Raw genomic sequence first — 17,604 nt, 5'->3', positions numbered from 1 at the left:
AGATGGAGTGGATGGAGTGGATGGAGTGGAAGGAGCGGTTGGAACGGATGGATCGGATGAAGCGGATGGAACGGATGCAACGGATGGAGTGGATGGAACGGATGGAGTGGATGGAGAGGATAGAGCGGATGGAAAAGATAGAACGGATGGAACAGATGGAAGAGGTGGATGGAGTGGATGGAAAGGATAGAGTGAATGAAATGGATGGAAAGGACAGAATAGATGGAGTGGATACATCTCTGTATATCTCTGTATCTCCTATATATGCTATGTATTTGCTATGCACCTGTATACCCATGTTATCTATATCACATGTTTACCCCTATCCAACCTGTCACTTTATATACGTAAGCCGCTATGTATGCCCCCTGTCATGCTCTCGTGCTTGGTCACAGGAGCTTTACTGATAACCACCATATCACACTACTACGCTTACTCTCTCCTATACGCCATCATTCAACTAGAACACAGCTATACTATGACACATTCAGTCTAGCTGTTCTCATACTAACATGACCCCATGAACACCTCATCACCCTAATAAAACACAGCTAGCGGAACACATACCGGCTAACTTAGGCGTCTCCTCAGGCCTAACACAACCAGAACTCAGTCTGGGTGTCCACCCTCCAGACTGAACACATCCAACTGATTTCCTCAGCACCACACCTAGCACTAAGAAGCAGCCATCATGCAACAACCACACCAGCTGCACACATATCCGGTGCGCCCACGCACCATACAACACTCTCTCTCTCTACTGAGTTGAACTACGGTTCCGAGGGCGTTCAACCTACCAGCGCTTTGAATTCATACCAATGATACATAAGGCGCTATATAAATGCCAAGTAACATAACTAACATAAAAGTTAAAAGAAAATAAGTAAAACACTCATGGCTTTTAGTTCTATTTCTCTTTCCATTGGAGCTCTGTATGTCCTTGGAATCCCTGACAACCTGCTTGAGTGAAATGGCTTCTCGAATGGGGAAATAGTGGTTCAAAGTGAGCACAGAAAACATGCAAGCAGCATAAAAGCCAATCATTGATATTGATATTGATAATGTATTTCTATTGCGCTCATACACAAGTTTTTCAGAGCGCGACAAGGCAAGGGAGGGTAACAGGGGAGAACAAAACAACGATCTTACTAGGCCCAGTAACATTGAGAATGTGCAAGTGCATGGGAGAGGGGGAGGGGAAAAGTGCATGGAAGGGGGGAGAAGTGGAAAGTGCGTAGCAAAGGAGAAACAGATAAATAGTAATAAATAAACAAATAATAAAGGCAACAAAAAGAGGTAGTGCAGCCAGCAAGTGGCAAGTGCTGGGTTTAACGCAGCGGACAGGTTAGGTCTGAAAAGTGCAGGAAGAAAAAAGGGGGGGGGGGCTGTATGGGTACAGATGCAGACCCCAATGCATGGGGTGGCCCGGAGGCAGTGCAGGAGGGTGTCAGGGTGAGCAGGTACCTGGGTCCGGAGGAACGAGGGTGGCCAGGAGCACAGTGCCAAGAGAGAACAGACCAGCAGGGGACAGGGGGAGCGAAGACAGAAGCAAAGAGGAAGGTCTTGAGGTGCTTCCAGAACCGAAGGTTGTTCGCCTCAAGGTTTAGAGTTGCAGGGAGGCTGTTCCAGAGGGAGGCCCCAGCCGAAGACAGAGATCTACCCCGAGCTTGTTTTATTGAAAAATGATGGACCCTGAAAGAGTTAGAGGTAGAGGAGCGAAGAGCTCGAGAGGGGAGGTATTTGTGGAGGGATAGCTGAAGGTATTTTGGACCCAGGCCCCAGAAATCCTTGTGGACAATGCAGAGGGTTTTGAATTTAATCCTTTCATCCACTGGGAGCGAATGGAGAGATTACAGAGCTGGAGATATTAGATCCCCGGGCTAGAGGCCAAGGACAAGTCTCGTAGTCCTGTTCTGGTTTAGTTGCAGAGGGCAGAGAGTAGAGGCAGGTAGATTTAATAAGAGGCTGTTACAATAGTCCAACCTAGAGGGAACCAGAGCTTGGGAGACAGTGAGCTTCTGGGGGAAGGAGAGGAAAGGAAGAGTACATCTGAGGAGGTGCAGTAGGAGGTTTGACTTTTAGAGACATCAGAGAAGGAAAGTGTGGAATCAGAGATGACCCAGGGGCCCTTAGCCTCGTAGGTGGGGGTAGGAGAAGGGCCAAGGGAGGCCAGCCAGAGAGTGAGGGGAAAAGATGGTGAAGGTGTGCTGATGAGGAGGATCTCCATCTTGCTGGCATTCAGACAAAGATCATTGATGGCACACCAATCTTGAATGGCAGTTAGGCATTCAGAGATGAGAGAGGGAGAGTAGGTGACCGAGGGCAGCCTAAAAATGAGTTGAGTGTCGTCAGCGTAGCACTGGAAATTTGAGCAGAAAATAGCAATGCACTGGGTGAGAGTTGTCAGGTACTGGTTGAAAAGCCAGGGCGAGAGGTTAGACCCCTGGGGAACACCACAGGTAGAGAGGAAGATAGATGATAGGAAGGACCCAAGTTGGACCTGGGAGGGTCGATCAGAGAGGAAAGAGGTCAGCCAGTCCATGGCCTGATGATGATACCCAGGTTATCACGGAGATGGTTGAGCAGGATGGCATGGTTGACAGTGTCAAACGCAAAAGAAAGGTCGAGCAGGATGTTAACATAAGGGATGTTAGAGTCAAGGTTGGAGAACAGGTCTTCACGGATGTTCAGGAGAGCAGTTTCCCTGCTTCTGGCAGATCTAAAGCCAGACTGATGGTCGTGGAGACAACCAGCAGAATTGGTGTGAAGATTAAGTTGGAAGATAGACAGCTTTTCAAGGCGTTTGCCCAGGAAAGGAGTGATGGAGATCGGGTGATAGTTAGCCGGGCATGAGGGTCCGGCTGAATGTTTGTTGAGAAGAGGGTGCACACAAAAGTGCTTCAGAGGGAGGGGAAGGCTCCAGAGACGAAGGAGAGGTTGCAGAAGTTGGCCAGAGCAGGAGCAAGGGTATCACTAAAGTAGATTCTTTGACGTCTCTTTAGTTAGCATCAGCCTTCCTGAGGACAATCCACATTCAGAATTAACACTGAATCTGTTCACCCATTTGGTGGCTTCTTGTTCATCTACAGCTAATGATAGACTTCAACCTTTCTCACCCCCATGACACAAATTATCCATTATATCAAATCACATAGTTTGATGTATTTGACCATACCTTGATGAACAAACAACTCATATCCCTGGGAATAAGCTTAGCCACGGCTGCAAATCATAAATTCAACTGCTACATCCTAACCAAGGAGAAAGAGCAAACTCTTAGGGCTTAATTCACTGAAGTGCTTTATAATGGCAAAACCCCATTGGAAAACGCTCTGTGAATTAGGCCCTTGGTGTATACAGATTTTAATTGCTCTGTTCAGACACTTCCTCACTATTTGGACTGCAAAGCAATACCTGTAATCTTGCTTATTTCACAGTTCCCCCCAGCACTCCCAGCCGATGCGTCAGGGCGTTATCTGTTCCATTCTAATAAGAAGAATCTCTTTTAAAACATATCAAGACGTCTATGGATGCATTAACGTCTTATCATTACCATTATGGAGTGCTGCCGAGTAAATGTAGGTTTATCAGTGGACTGTTATATTGCTGGTTATAGCAGCAGTGCCTTCGTTCTTCGCTGGGCTTGCCAGGCGGCTCTGTATTTTGGCCACCAGGTTCTCCTCAGTTGCCACGCCATTAGGTTACTAGACGTTACACACCCATGTGGTCCAGGCATTGAGGACATAGCAGAAAATGGTTATTGCATCTGACTTTAAAAGTGAGTTCTTCATGAAGCGGACCTAACCTGTACCCTTAAGATGCACATCAGTAGCTTCCTCACATGCTCACTGTGCTGGCAGACGCGTGTAACAGTCCACTGTGATAGTGAATTAACATTTGTATGCTGTTACTCTATTAAACCCTCCTAAACCTGGTCCTACAGCCCCCTGTGATACCACTTCCAGAAGTAGTGTGAAGTATATCTGCAATATCTGCAAGGACTTGCTGATTGGCTAGATTTCCGGCTTTTTCTGGCTCGGCTGACAATAACACTGTTGTCGCATCAGTCCTGCACCTCCATTTGCCTGGTGAACTGAGAGCATTGTAGGCCGCAGTGGTAGAAGTGTACCAAAAAAAGGTAGTGGAAATGTGACCCGGGCCGGGAGCAACGTGCAACCCATTTTGCAAGGGTTGCAACCATGCTGCTTGATAGCCAATTGAGTTGAAACAGATTTTAGTTTAGCTGTAAATGCTATTGGATGGGAAAGTGGAGAAATGTGCTTTATCTTCAAAAAGAACAGTTTCCAGAATGGTGAAAGTGGTTCAACAAAGTAGTGGAACTGTTAACAGTAAAACAAACTAGTTGAACTGTGCTCCTGCCCGTTCCCGCTCAATTCGACCACTGGTGTAGGGTGCCCCAGATCTACTCATTGGGGATCACTGGGTCAGGGCGTTATGTGCGTGCATGACTGTTTCATTGTAAAGACTGCACACAATCACCGACTTTTAACATGTTAGTGTTACATCCATGGGCCTTTAAATATCTGTCCCATGTTTGGTGCTCTATTTACAGAGAATCAAACAAAGTAGCACAGGAAGGAGAACTTTTCACCAGTGAAACTAGATTCAAGCCAACATATTTAGGGTGCATTTACTTCCCTTAACAATGTATCTCAACATGCTGTAAATGTACAACAGGGTAGCAGTTTAGCAACAGCTGTTAACAATTAAGACAGTATGGGGAGACATGTGGAACTTTCATTAAAATACAGAATGCTTTAAGAAGATGATATCAACTAACACACATTGTGTTAGCGTCTGCGCACTAAAGTATCAGTGATACAATTAGACAAAACATTATTTCTGTCCACTGAGGCAAATTAAGCTCTTATCGCAGTTTGTATTACCAATATTATACATACATTTACGTGCTTTTTAAACTAATCAGTAAATATGCAAGGAGTTCTGGTGTGTCAATCAATCCATCGCAACTCGTCTGGGCTGCTTGACCAGTGCGGGCACGCATGGTTCTGCCAACTAGCATCAGTGAAAAAGAGTCTGCAATAGGTGTGGATGGGTGTCATGAGAGGCTGGAATAGCTATTGCCATGGCTATGGGCATGCAGTGTGTGGGTAGATGCTAGGCTGGGTGTCCTTCCTTGAAATAATCTCCTGTACCTATGCTCTATAGTTTGGGCTCATCGATTGAAATAAAGCACAGCATAAGAGGGACATTTAAAAATGACTGTGTACTTGTGCAGTTTTGAAACAAATGTAGGCACCCATACTGATTATAGTAAAATAAACTATGTCTTTTCAGGGAATGCATATGCGCAGCTGAAGCAAAGTTATAAATGAGTAGGTGTTAACATGCAAACAAGGAATTCCGATTGCCCATGCTAATGCTTTGTACTATACAATTATGCACACAGACACACACAAGTTTGTCCTATGCGTCAGTTTGCCACCAAGAAGTTGGCACAAATACTCGGGGACACTAGGTCCCTTCAAACATGTACTTCCGATTGACACTCATGAAGATGTATGTGCAGCTGAGCCTTTCTGAAGCTCTCCCTAACATTCTCGTGTGCTCTCAGAGTGGCATTAAAAATAAGTAATGGGCACACATCTCTGGGATGTATATATCACAGTAAATGGGAACTGCACCAGACAAAGTCTAATTTTACCTAAACCAGCCAGTGATGTGTTTTCCGTTACAGTTGTACTTTTGCATTTGATCCCTCTCGCTGTCACAGATTGTCATGCCTATATGAATAGCCTGACATTATCCCTTTGTAATAGAGACACGTATGTTTTTTTGCACATAATTTGGGCCCATCATGAGCTGGGCGGTATCCCGGCGGTAAATGCGTCGGGATACCGCCCAATGCTTTTAGCGTTACTGCAACTCGGTCCGGCGCAATTTGCACCAGATCTGGAGTTGTGGTGGTGCTGTTAGTCCCCATTTATTCTGACTCCATCGGACTCCATAGGAATCTATGGGGCTCTTTGGCACTATTACCTCCAGTATTAATAGTGCCAGCGGTTATAGCACCAAAAATGTGCGGACGGGGTAGGATTTTACCTCCAGCAAAAAGCTAGATGTAAATTTTCCACTGTCTGCCCAAACTCGCGATTGGAAGGAGCAATAATTACTTGCACATTTTTACCACCCTGCATAACCCCTGAAGATGCCCATAGCCTTTTGTGTCTATACAACAAGTCTTCTCTTGCTATAGTGAAGCACAGTGTGCTTGTGTGTGACATGAGGTTTCAGCATTCCAAGTAAGACCTGTTAGTAGAGTCGCCTATGGTACTACTGGTAGTACATGATGGGGACATCATCTAACAGCCCTGAGAAGAATCTCAATGGATCAAAATCTCTATAGCTCGGATTTTTTCTTGATATGTATTTAAGAAGCCTCTCGGTCCTCTGTGCAACCTTTAAATGTGGTCTTGGCCTGATTTATAAATATTGGATTTTTGGTCTGCGCTGCTTAGACACTCCAAACATTTCTGCTGGACATACTGAAGGGTTCTCCACAGAGTGAAGGGGAGAGATGGCGCCAGAGAATGAAACTCTCAGTCTCTCCACTTACAAACGACTATGTAAGCCTCTAATGCACCCTAAAGACCCCACATGCATTGCTTTCCACTGGATTATCCATGAAACTGTAAAACAATACAGACTATTATCATTGCACTGACCACCTAGGGCTGACCACTGGCTGACAAGACATATATGGACACCATAGCTCTGACCTTGAATCCTAACAATCACAACCATCCACCTGAGGACACTGCATACCACCTTGACTTATGTTGATGTTTTACCACTGTCAAATCCGACAGTGTTGAGACACATTTATTTCATAGCATCTGAACATGTCTCTGTGGGTATACTTCGGGCACGTTTGTTCCTATGGGGGATGGTAGCTTTTGACCTAGCTCTATGGTAAATTAGGAAAAATAGTGTTTCACCGTTTTGCACAGTCATGTTTATTTACATAAGACATAAATAATCTTCTCTCACATGAATTGAATTGAGGAGTACATTAACCCTTTTTCAAACTTGCAGTTTGGATGGTATTTATATATTTTATTGTGTCTTTATTATAATTATGGTTTGTATCAATATCACATTCTTGCACTTCATGAATTAATACATTATATTTGCTATGTGTGCTAATATTCTGTCTATGTGTTATCAGTGAGAGGATTAGCACCAAGAGGCCTCTGAAGAATCCAGTTTACCTCTGGCAGTTGAACCGCTCTCTCGTAACGTAAGAGTTAAATTCTCGCACCTGATAATCTTCCCAATTTTAATATGTCTTTCCTTTCAGGAGGCCTGGTGTGAGATATGGGTTTGCCATCTTTAGAGAACTGAAAGTATGCATGTGCTGATCTTAGTGTGTGCTTTCGCTAATGGCAACAAGGTGCATTGCCAGTTCTGGATTGAGGTTTGGTAATACGGTTGATGAACTATCACAACTTTTACTGCATCACATAAGGGAGGCCCTTCTTTCTGATTTTATTGGTGAGATAAGCACAATTCTGGATTCAGGTGATCCAGGACATGAACTGATGTGTACATTTCTCCTTTGTTTTGGATCACAGTTTGTTATGCTTGGCAAACTTAAAATATGTAACTAATTCAAAAGTGGTGGATACAAATATTTTAGTGAGACTATAACTGGTACCTCTGGAATGACATATCAGGAACCCCTGTGTAAAACACATTATAGAGATCAAAAGTTTAAGGTTCCATTCTCCAAGTGTGCATGTAAAGATGTAGCAATATGTGTTCATTGTCTTTAAATCAAAATGTGGAGTGAAAGCAGGGGAAGATGTCAGGCAAAGTGTGAATGTCATGACCTCCAATTAAATGATGGCTGCCAGAAGGTTGAATGGATAGAACCATCTGAGTCAAAACTCTGGTAAACCTCATGCCCCATGATTCCTATGTAACTGGGCCATCTGAAAGAATACATTGTCAAACAAGTTGATGAGCCATGAAGAATGTCAACAAAGATACATTTTGGCAAGCTCTGTCGCTCCTGCACATTTTGCAAGACTGATTCATGGCTGTGAGGCTCAGGCAACGTTTGTGAACCCTAGACATCTTCATTCAACCACAGAAGTGCCTTCTACTATTGGCCTGCTAGCAGCAACCAACCTCGAAGATTTCCCAGCTTTGAGTTTAATCACTATGAAACCTGTAAGGATTGTTGGGATGCAAGTTGTAAGTGACTTCAATTCAGCAATCCAACTAAGTCAATGCCTAGTCTGGGATGCCCAATGGAAGCCCTTATTTATATATTTTTATGTCAAGTTCTTAAATCTGGATGATGAACCCTTATATAACACCCCTCTCTTTGAATCCCCCTGACTTCACTGAGCCAAGAAGTAGGTTGTTTTGCAAATGAAAAGGTTTATTGGAAAAATTAAACTATAAATATATATATATATGTATATATATATATGTATATATATATATATATATCACACTTGTATGAATAAATTAATATTTGACAGCACACTTATGAGTATGAACAGTGATCAACAATGGATAAGATTACAGTAGCACCATTCTTTAATTACTTAGGAGTTGGTATAAAAAGGATAAGGTAGCAGAGAATACTTTGTATGGTTTCAAGGAAAAGCAATGATGGAAAGAATGCAGCACAGAAATAAACTGGATATGGTTTCAACAAGAGATAATCTGATCACTTTTTCCTCACCCCCCCTATGCAATATGAAGAGATCGAAATGAGGGCACACAGATTTTCAGGAATACAATCAGAAGCAGTTCAGTTCCCGTTCCCCCCAGCAAGCTTAGAGAAACAGGGATGATTTTAAAACACAGGCCAAATACTTTTGAACGTGGTTGCAATGATGTGAAACATATGCTAAAAATTATTTTAATTGCCTATAGGAGATTCAGGGTAGGTGATAGCTACTTTGAATTAGTTCAGGTCAACACTAGCAATGATTCAGGAATGATTACCAGAGTGAAAATGAATTTCAGCAGTGGAAAGCAAGTGGTGAAATTGAGTTAAATTGCAATTCGCGGTACTTTTTCCGAGTGCGCCGATCGCGATTACGGAAAAACGAGACTGGAATGTCATATTGGGTTTGTTGGAAAGCGCAGGTTCTTAGCTTTAAAATGACAGTTAAATCCCGCTTCTAGGACATACGGTTCAAAAGATACGGACGTTTTTGTGGAGATAGATTTTCAGAAATGAAGTCAAGATTTCAAAATGACAGATGACACTTTCGCAGCTTTGAAATCACAGAATGGACACACGATTTCTATGCAGTTCTGGACAGGTTGAAATGGGTTGAATAAGATTATTTTAAACTAAGAGATGGGTTCTGTACAGTTCTGGCTGGATACTCACTCCTAGTTTTGGAAGGGAATGGACCTCGTCACAGATCTGGTCAGGTGGGATGCGGTTCTCTCGCCCCGGGACGTCTCTGGCACTGGTTCTGCTCACAGCAGTCTGGTCTGGGTCTGCTATCGGCACTGCACAGTGGTCTGGTCCGGGTCTGGATACAGCTCTGCTTTCTGGGTGTGGATATGGTTCTAGCCAGAATCAAACAGCTCGCCCGGCTGTTGAATAGTTTGGTTAGGTTGCTGGATTCTGAGGCCTGCTGAGAAGGATTCAGCTTTTGGTTCAAGCCTCTCTGCTTCAAGTTCTGGAGTCTATCTGGAGTCTAAGTTCTGGATATGTTCGGGCAGCGTGCTGCGCAGAAATCGATTAAAGAGTGGAAAATGAATGTCCCTATCTGGGTCTCAGTGGTTCTTTTTATGTCTTTTGAAAGTGGGTGGGAAGGCTGACTTTCTATGCCTAACCCTCTGAGGATGCTGATAGGTTAAAGGCTTTACTGTGACCTGACTGGAGTAGGGAATTGTGAGTCAGAATGAGTCAGAGTGATGCTATGTTTATGGCTTGGCTGAAAGAACACTCCCCCTTGCATTTACTTAGAAAACAATGTTTCATAACCAAACATGCTTCCCAGATACACACATTGTTGAAATTACATGTACACATCACAGATGAATTAAGACAGGTCTCTGTTCAACCCTGATCTTTCTAAGAGCTTGGGTGCAGAAGTGACAACATTTTGCGCTTTTGATGGGTTTCACAATATTGGTTTTTCATCAAATCTGACACGGAGGTACACACCCTCTCTGGGCATATTACAGTAAGTTTTGAGGTCTCTAGCATAAACACAGACGTTACAATATTAATAATTACAGGGCTTGGCCTCAGAACATCCTACACCGTCCAGCTTTGTCTCAAAATGTGGGAGCATTTTTAATATTAAGAATCCCCAAATTGTACATTTCTGTCAGCTTGATACAATATTTTATAAGCAATTTAATAAAACATACATTTGTCTCCACTGCAGTACACCCATGTGTTTGTCCCCGCCCCTAGAAACTTGGCTTGGCTCAGAGGTCAAATGTCTTGCCTTCCCCTAGAGCAGTGTTGACAGTTCACACCCAAAATCAGCATACCCTATTCAGCTGAAGGAATCCTTTGTCTGTTTTTTTCTGCTAGCAGAGCATCAGTCCAGGGTGCCACTCTCCATCTGATTAACAGAAACACTTGATTTCCTGCCTTCTTGCTGAGAATACTAGGTGTGAAGACTTCTCAATGACAAGCAAGCCTTTGAAGTCCCAGCTAACACAGGTTCACTGTTTAGCTCCTGAAATACAAGTCTCCTGTCAGAATTTAGATCGCTAGCGCTGGTCAGTGGTGGGCACCGGTATTGCACCCATTTTTTACAGCTACCTTAAATTAATAAATTTCAAAAAGTGGATTTTACTTGATAGCATATGATCCTTGCTAACATTGTATTGATGTGGATTCTGCAGTAGAGTAATGTAGAACACCCAACCAGAAGTTGGATTTTTTTGGTGGTTTCATGCCCATGATTTTAGCAATTTTGACAATCAAGAAATGAATTGTTAAACAGCTCTGTATTCCTTTGTCTGCTCTTGTTCTGTGGGCAGCCAAAGGTTGGGGCTGGCAATGGTCTCCTGTATTAACACTGACAGGGGCAAAAGAAGATGGCAGCCTGTCTGTCAGGTTCTCACTCTGCACTTTCTGGTGATTTCTGGCCAGCAGAATGCTTTTCGATGGCCATTATGATGTTTCCCATGTCAGTAATGCACCATGATGTTGTATGGCTTGGATGCGTGGTTGAAACATCCCACAAGCCCCCCTCTTGCGATGGTCATTCTTTTCCATCAATGGAACTCACAAGACTGGGATGTTTGCCTCATCTTCTTTTGAGTCCACAGATGGCAAAGTTCGGTATCTTTTCCTCCATCAGGGGTGGACCAATCAGTTCTCCTCGCCGGTCCTGATGGGAGTATTGGGTGGTACACCGGGCCCCTCGGATATTTGCTCCCAGTCCCCGGGTCGTCCTCCTTGGTCAGTCTCCCTGGTTTATCTCTCTCTCTTCTCACCTAGGATGACAAAGCAAAAGCGGCAGAAACATATTCGTAGACATTTCCCCACCACTATTAATGTAGTGGGGTGAACATATACATTTTTTTTTCAGGAGACATTTGCATTCTTATTATAGTATTTCACACTTTAATCAGGAGACATTTGCATTCTTATTATGGTATTTCATACACTATATGTGGGATATTTTAGGGTTGGAAATGTATTAATCTGCAGCGGCCACCTCTGGGATTGCAGAGGACTCCTCTAGTTGCTGCAGAGTGTGCCTGGATGGCAACACTTTAGCTGATTAATATGGACCCACTTGTCTTCCCCTTCCGCCAAATTGCCTTTGGGATGCAGATCTTGTAGGTGACTGGTGGCATCTTGTCTACAATTTCAAAAGGTCCCTTCCAGGTAGGCAGAAATTTCCGCTGTTTGGCCTGGTTCCTTTGGAAATTGTACAGATAAACCCGGTCTCCTACATTGTACTCTTTCCTAGTAGTCTTCAAGTCATAGTGGGTCTTCATGCTATCGGCTGATCTTTCTAGGTTTCGCTGAGCATAGGCAAAAGCATGTTGAAGGTGATTCCTTAAATCTTCAACATACTCATGAATTGTGGAGGCATTGATCAATGTCTGCTCTTGAGTCCAGTAGAGCAATTGCTGGGGAAGCACCATTCTGCGTCCAGTCATCAGCTCAAACAGTGACATTTTAGTTATAGATGAAGGGATAGATCTGATGGCCATTAGGACAAGAGGTAATCGGATATCCCAACTTGGCTCAGAATCTGCCACAAACTTTTTAAGATGCTCACAATGGTTTTGTTGTAGCGTTATACTGCACCCGAAGAAGCTGGTCGGTAAGCAATGAGTAGCTTCCTTTTAACCCGCGGTATCTCCCACATCTTAGTCATTACTTCGCTGGTAAAATGGCTAGCTCTGTCTGACTCAATCCTTTGGGGTAGTCCAAAACGCGAAAAGATGTGGTTGATCATAAGGGCAGCTGCTGTTTCTGCCTTGCAGTTTGGGGCCGGGAGACATGCCACCCATTTAATGAATAAGCATGTCACTGTCAACATGTACTTATTTCCCCTCGAATCACGGGCCCTATGTAGTTGACTTGCAAATCTGACCATGGCAGTGTCATTCCCCTCTTTTGAAGAGGCGCACGGTGTGTGAGGGATGTTGGCTGAAATTGTGCACACACAAGACACCCCTTCAAGTATTGGTCGAGGTCCTGCCCCATGTGTGGCCAGTATGCAACCTCTCTTAAGATCTCAAGTGTTGTCTGAAACCCCCTATGACCGGCTGTGGCCGAATCATGGGCGTGACTTAACATCAGGCTTTGGAATGAGGTAGGAACCACCCACTGATCATGGGCAGCTTGGGATTTCCTTACCAACAACCCGTCTTGGATTCGGAACATTTTTGGACATTTCATCAACACGCTAAGGTCCTCTTTCCCAATGTAATCGGTATCCGTCGGGGGAAAGTTCTCAGGGTCCTCAATGTATTGGTAAAACTTAACAATTATTGGATCCCCCTTCTGAGCCGTGATCAAATCAGCATCTGGGGTCTCCTTACTCCATTGTGCAGTTGAAAGATCATTGTGAGCATTTGTCTGGGACCTAGTGATAGCAGTGACCTGAATTTCCCCCAACAGGGACTCAATCTCTATTAGATTCCCTTGGATGGCCCCGGTTTTGGCCAGCTGATCAGCTAAGTCATTTCCAGTTTTGTCTGGTCCCTCTACTTTGGAATGACCCTTGATCTTTTCCCAGTAGATGGTCAACCCATTCGAGGTGACCAGATCATCAATATTTTGGATTAACTTCCCATGTTTCAAGGGTTAGTTATTAGCACAAAACATGCCTCTGGTTTCCAATCAACCAGGTGCTCCACGAACCCGTTCCGTACATAATCCGAATCTGTGATTATGACCAGTTCGTTGAGTTGATGTTGGACAGCAGTGAGGATGGCTTGATGCACAGCCATCAACTCTGCCACCTGACTACTTCGGGGACCAATCGTGTACCCAGCGGAGGGTTCTGGGGACTCATTCACCCATGCATTCCCTACGCCGGCCACAAGTTCTTTTTCTCCATTGTTGTCAACATGGTAGGAGTATCCATCCACATAGACAGTGGGCATTCCCTCACACTTCTTGTTTTGGCCATATCTGACCTCCACAGGAAAGCCTTGCATTGACAGAATCCAGGAAGTAATTCGGGAATTACTCACATTTCCGGCCTGGATTCTGTCACTTTGGAGATATTGCAGCGGCTGGTGTGGAGTCTCCACTATGATGTGTTCCCCCTGGATAAATGGGCGGTAATTCTGCAATGCCCACACCGTTGCCAGGAGTGCCTTCTCACAATCGTTGAATTTTTCCTCCACAGAGGATAAAGTTTTTCTCGCGTAGGAGATTACTTTATTGACCTTGTCATGCTTTTGGTATAATACTGCAGTCAAGCATGTATTAGAGAACACTGTCTCCAAGAAAAACTCCTTATTTCTGACAGGGTAAGCTAGGCAAGGCACTTGTGAGAGGCTTCTTTTGAGCTGTTTTACTGCCTTGGATTGTTCTGGACCAAATTTCCACTTGAACCCCCCCCTTCAAGAGATGAATCAGGGGTCTGGTGATCTCTGCGTAGCCCTCAATGAACTTTCTGCTGTAATTAGTCAGTCCAAGGAGGCTCCTTAGTTCCTGCAGAGTTGTGGGGTCTTTCAATTTCTGAAGTGCTTCCACTTTCTTTTCCTGGGGACAGAGACCCTGAGGAGTAATCTCATGCCCCAAGAAATTAACACAGGTTCTACCCCACTGTGTTTTCTGAAGGGAAAGTTTTGCTCCGGCGGCCCTCAACTGGGTCAGAACATAACAGATCTCCTCTATGTGTTCCTCCACAGTTGAGCTTTTGATGAGGACATCATCTACATAAGCCAGGTTACCCCTCGCACCCAGGTCGGGCATGGCCTTGTGTAGGAAAATGTTGAATTAATTGCCGGATTTGAGGTATCCGAAGGGAGTCCGGGTCCATGTGTACTGCTGGCCCCAAAGGTAAAAAGACAGTTTGTATTGGTCCTCCCTACTGACAGGCACAGTCCAGTATCCATTGGTCAGGTCTATTGCAGTGAATACCTGTGACCCCTGATCTGGGCCAGCCCTTGGTCAATGTAGTGAAGAGGCCATCAGGAAGTATGGACCTGTTTGTTGAGCTCCCTAAGGTCGGCGCAGAGTCTCCACTGGCTGTTTGGCTTCAATATTCCCAGCACCGGATTATTGAAGGTGCTGTGTACTGGACAGATTATCCCCCGGGACTCAAGGTTCTTAATTATTTCAGTAAGGGACTCCATGGATGTGAGAGGCAAGCGATATTGCTTCACAAACACTGGAGTCATGCCAGGGTCCGTGGGAATAGTTATTGTGTGGATGTCGGTGCGACCACAGTCATATGAGTCCACCGTAAAGAGATCTTGGAAATCCAAGAAAACTTGTTTCAACTTTTGCTTCTGCTCCAGAGTCACACAGGCATCAGCTAGGTTGACACTCTCTTCAACCATCTGCCTGAAGCCTGGAAAGACTTCTGGTTTTGCTATCTCAGCGGCCTCCTCCAGCTGGGTGGAGAAGTCCCTGGTCAGAGTGCTGATTTGGACTGGAAGCTTCAGGTGGGAAAGGCAGCCCTCATGGACCTGGAAAATCACCTCATCCCTCCTGAAGTCACAAGTCACATCTTCCTTACCATAAGGGCAGGAAGTGTACACTAGGAAGTTTCCCCCATGCCGAGTAAAGATACTGTCTGGTGTTGTATTGTCATCACTGTCACTGTCAAAACAGTCCTTGGGGATTGGTCCTAACAGTTCATTTCCTAAATCAATGGAGAAATGTCTGTCATCAACCGCCATTCCAATAATGGTGCCTGCGGCTAGAGTAATACTCTTTAAGTCGCTGTTATCCACCTCTATTGGAATGGTGTCATGTCCTATGTTGACTAATGGTGTTAGGTTTACCCCCAACCCTTGCTGTTGGAGAGAAGCATTTAGATGAATATATGCATCAGGGTTTTTCAATTTTTGTCCTCTTTTAACTTTCACTTCCAGGGAGAATTGTCGGGTCCTTTCTGGGATGGTGACTTCCTCTTTAATCTGAATTTCAACTGCATAAGGTAGCAGTTGAGCTGACCGAAATGCTTATTCTGGATCATCAAAGCCCATGGGATTATCCGCTAATCGGAACCAAGCTTTGAAGTTTATTAGGTGCAAACTAATGGCAAAGCGATTGAGAATGTCACTGCCTAAGTAAAAGGCGGCAGTGACGTCTCGCACGACCCAACAATTATGGACCGTGGGCAGCAACGTCACGGATCAAATGAAGATCCGTTTGTGATGCGGGGGGAGGGGGGCTGCTTACTAGGTAAGCAGCCCCCTTCCCCCGTGGCCCCAAAGCATGGGGCCACAGCACCAGGGACCCCTGGGGGCAGATGATCACTGCCCCCAGGGGTGAAATAAAAAAAAAATAATAATAATAATTCGAGGGATGGAGGGAGGTGGGAGGGGGTTTGGGGCCCTGGGGCCCAATGGACCACCAGTGATGGATCAAAAGTGGTGTCCCTGGAAAGGGGACTTTCTCCCCTTTCCAAGGACACCACATATGAGGCATTGCTGCCCGCGGACCGGGCGCAGGGTGCCCAATCCGCGGGCAGCAATGCCAGTGGATCAATGCAGATCCATTTGTGACGCAGGGGGAGGGGGGCTGCTTACTAGGTAAGCGGCCCCCCTCCCCCAGTGGCCCCAAGGCATGGGGCCACAGCACCAGAGACCCCTGGGGGCAGATAATCACTGCCCCCAGGGGTGAAAAAAAAAAAAAACACAACAAAAAATCGAGGGGAGGTGGGAGGTGGGAGGGGGTTTGGGGCCCTGGGGCCCACTGGACCACCAGGGATGGATCAAAAGTGGTGTCCCTGGAAAGGGGACTTTCTCCCCTTTCCAAGGACACGACATATGAGGCATTGCTGCCCGTGGATCGGGCGCAGGGCGCGCGATCCCCGGGCAGCAATGCCAGTGGATCAACGCAGATCCATTTGTGACGCAGGGGGAGGGGGGCTGCTTACTAGGTAAGTGGCCCCCCTCCCCCAGTGGCCCCAAGGCATGGGGCCACAGCGCCAGAGAACCCTGGGGGCAGATAATCACTGCCCCCAGGGGTGAAAATAAAAATAAATAAAAGCAAAAATAAATCGAGGGGAGGTGGGATGTGGGAGGGGGTTTGGGGCCCTGGGGCTCCCTGGACCACCAGGGATTGATCAAAAAGTGGTGTCCCTGGAAAGGGGACTTTCTCCCCTTTCCAAGGACACCACATATGAGGCATTGCTGGTCACGGATCGAGCGCAGGGCGCTCGATCCTTGACCAGCAAACCACTAGACCACCATGGATCCGTTTGTGAGGTGGGGGGAGGGGGCTGCTTCAAGTAAGCAGTCCTCTCCCACTCCCGGCCCCCAAAGCATGGGGGCACATGCATGTGAACCCTGAGGCAGATGGCTGACCATCTGCCCCAAGGAAATGTAAACAAAGTAAAAGTGAAATTATGGGAAAAGGGGGTGGGGAAGGGGTGGGGGCCACTAGCCACCATGGATTTTTTACTGAATGAAAGGGGGGGTGCCCCCCCAACCGAAGTAGAAAGGGGGCACCAACCATTGTAACCCTCCCTGGGGGCAGATATCTGCTCCTAGGAAGGGGCATCTGACCCCAGGGAGGGATGCAAGAGGTGCCCCCCCTATCTGCCCCCAGGGAGGGTTGCATGAGGTGGGGCCCTCCATTTGGGGTGGGGGAGGGCTGAGGGACACCCCCCGTTGCAGTACATCATTTGCTGCCAATTTAGGGTGCCCCTCAGCCCCCCCTAAAAAGCAGCCTATGAATTTGTATTATTTTTTTTGTTTACCCAACTTCGCTTGGTGCAGATGGCCACATTAGTGTGGCAATCTGCCCCCAGGGTGCCCAAACCCTACTGCCCCATCTATTGGGGGTCCCGCCCCACCTTTTGTGGTGGCCCTCTGCCCCCCACCCCAAATGGAGGTGGGGTGTACCTCACACAGCCAATTGTAGGAGGCCCAGGGAGGACTGCATGATGTGTCCCTGGCACCCATTTG

At 45.8% G+C, this 17,604-nt stretch overlaps 1 protein-coding gene across 2 annotated transcripts in view; it reads right to left on the bottom strand.

Annotated features, from left to right (window-relative positions):
* Positions 1-17,604, bottom strand: part of LOC138472969 (heparan sulfate glucosamine 3-O-sulfotransferase 1-like) — a 1,058,871-nt gene that overhangs the window by 129,224 nt on the left and 912,043 nt on the right. The window lies entirely within an intron of this gene.

The sequence above is a fragment of the Ambystoma mexicanum genome, chromosome 8, assembly GCF_040938575.1.
Source record: "Ambystoma mexicanum isolate Mex_15411 chromosome 8, UKY_AmexF1_1, whole genome shotgun sequence".
Lineage (NCBI taxonomy): Eukaryota > Metazoa > Chordata > Amphibia > Caudata > Ambystomatidae > Ambystoma > Ambystoma mexicanum.
This window is presented reverse-complemented; position numbering and strand designations above follow the sequence as displayed.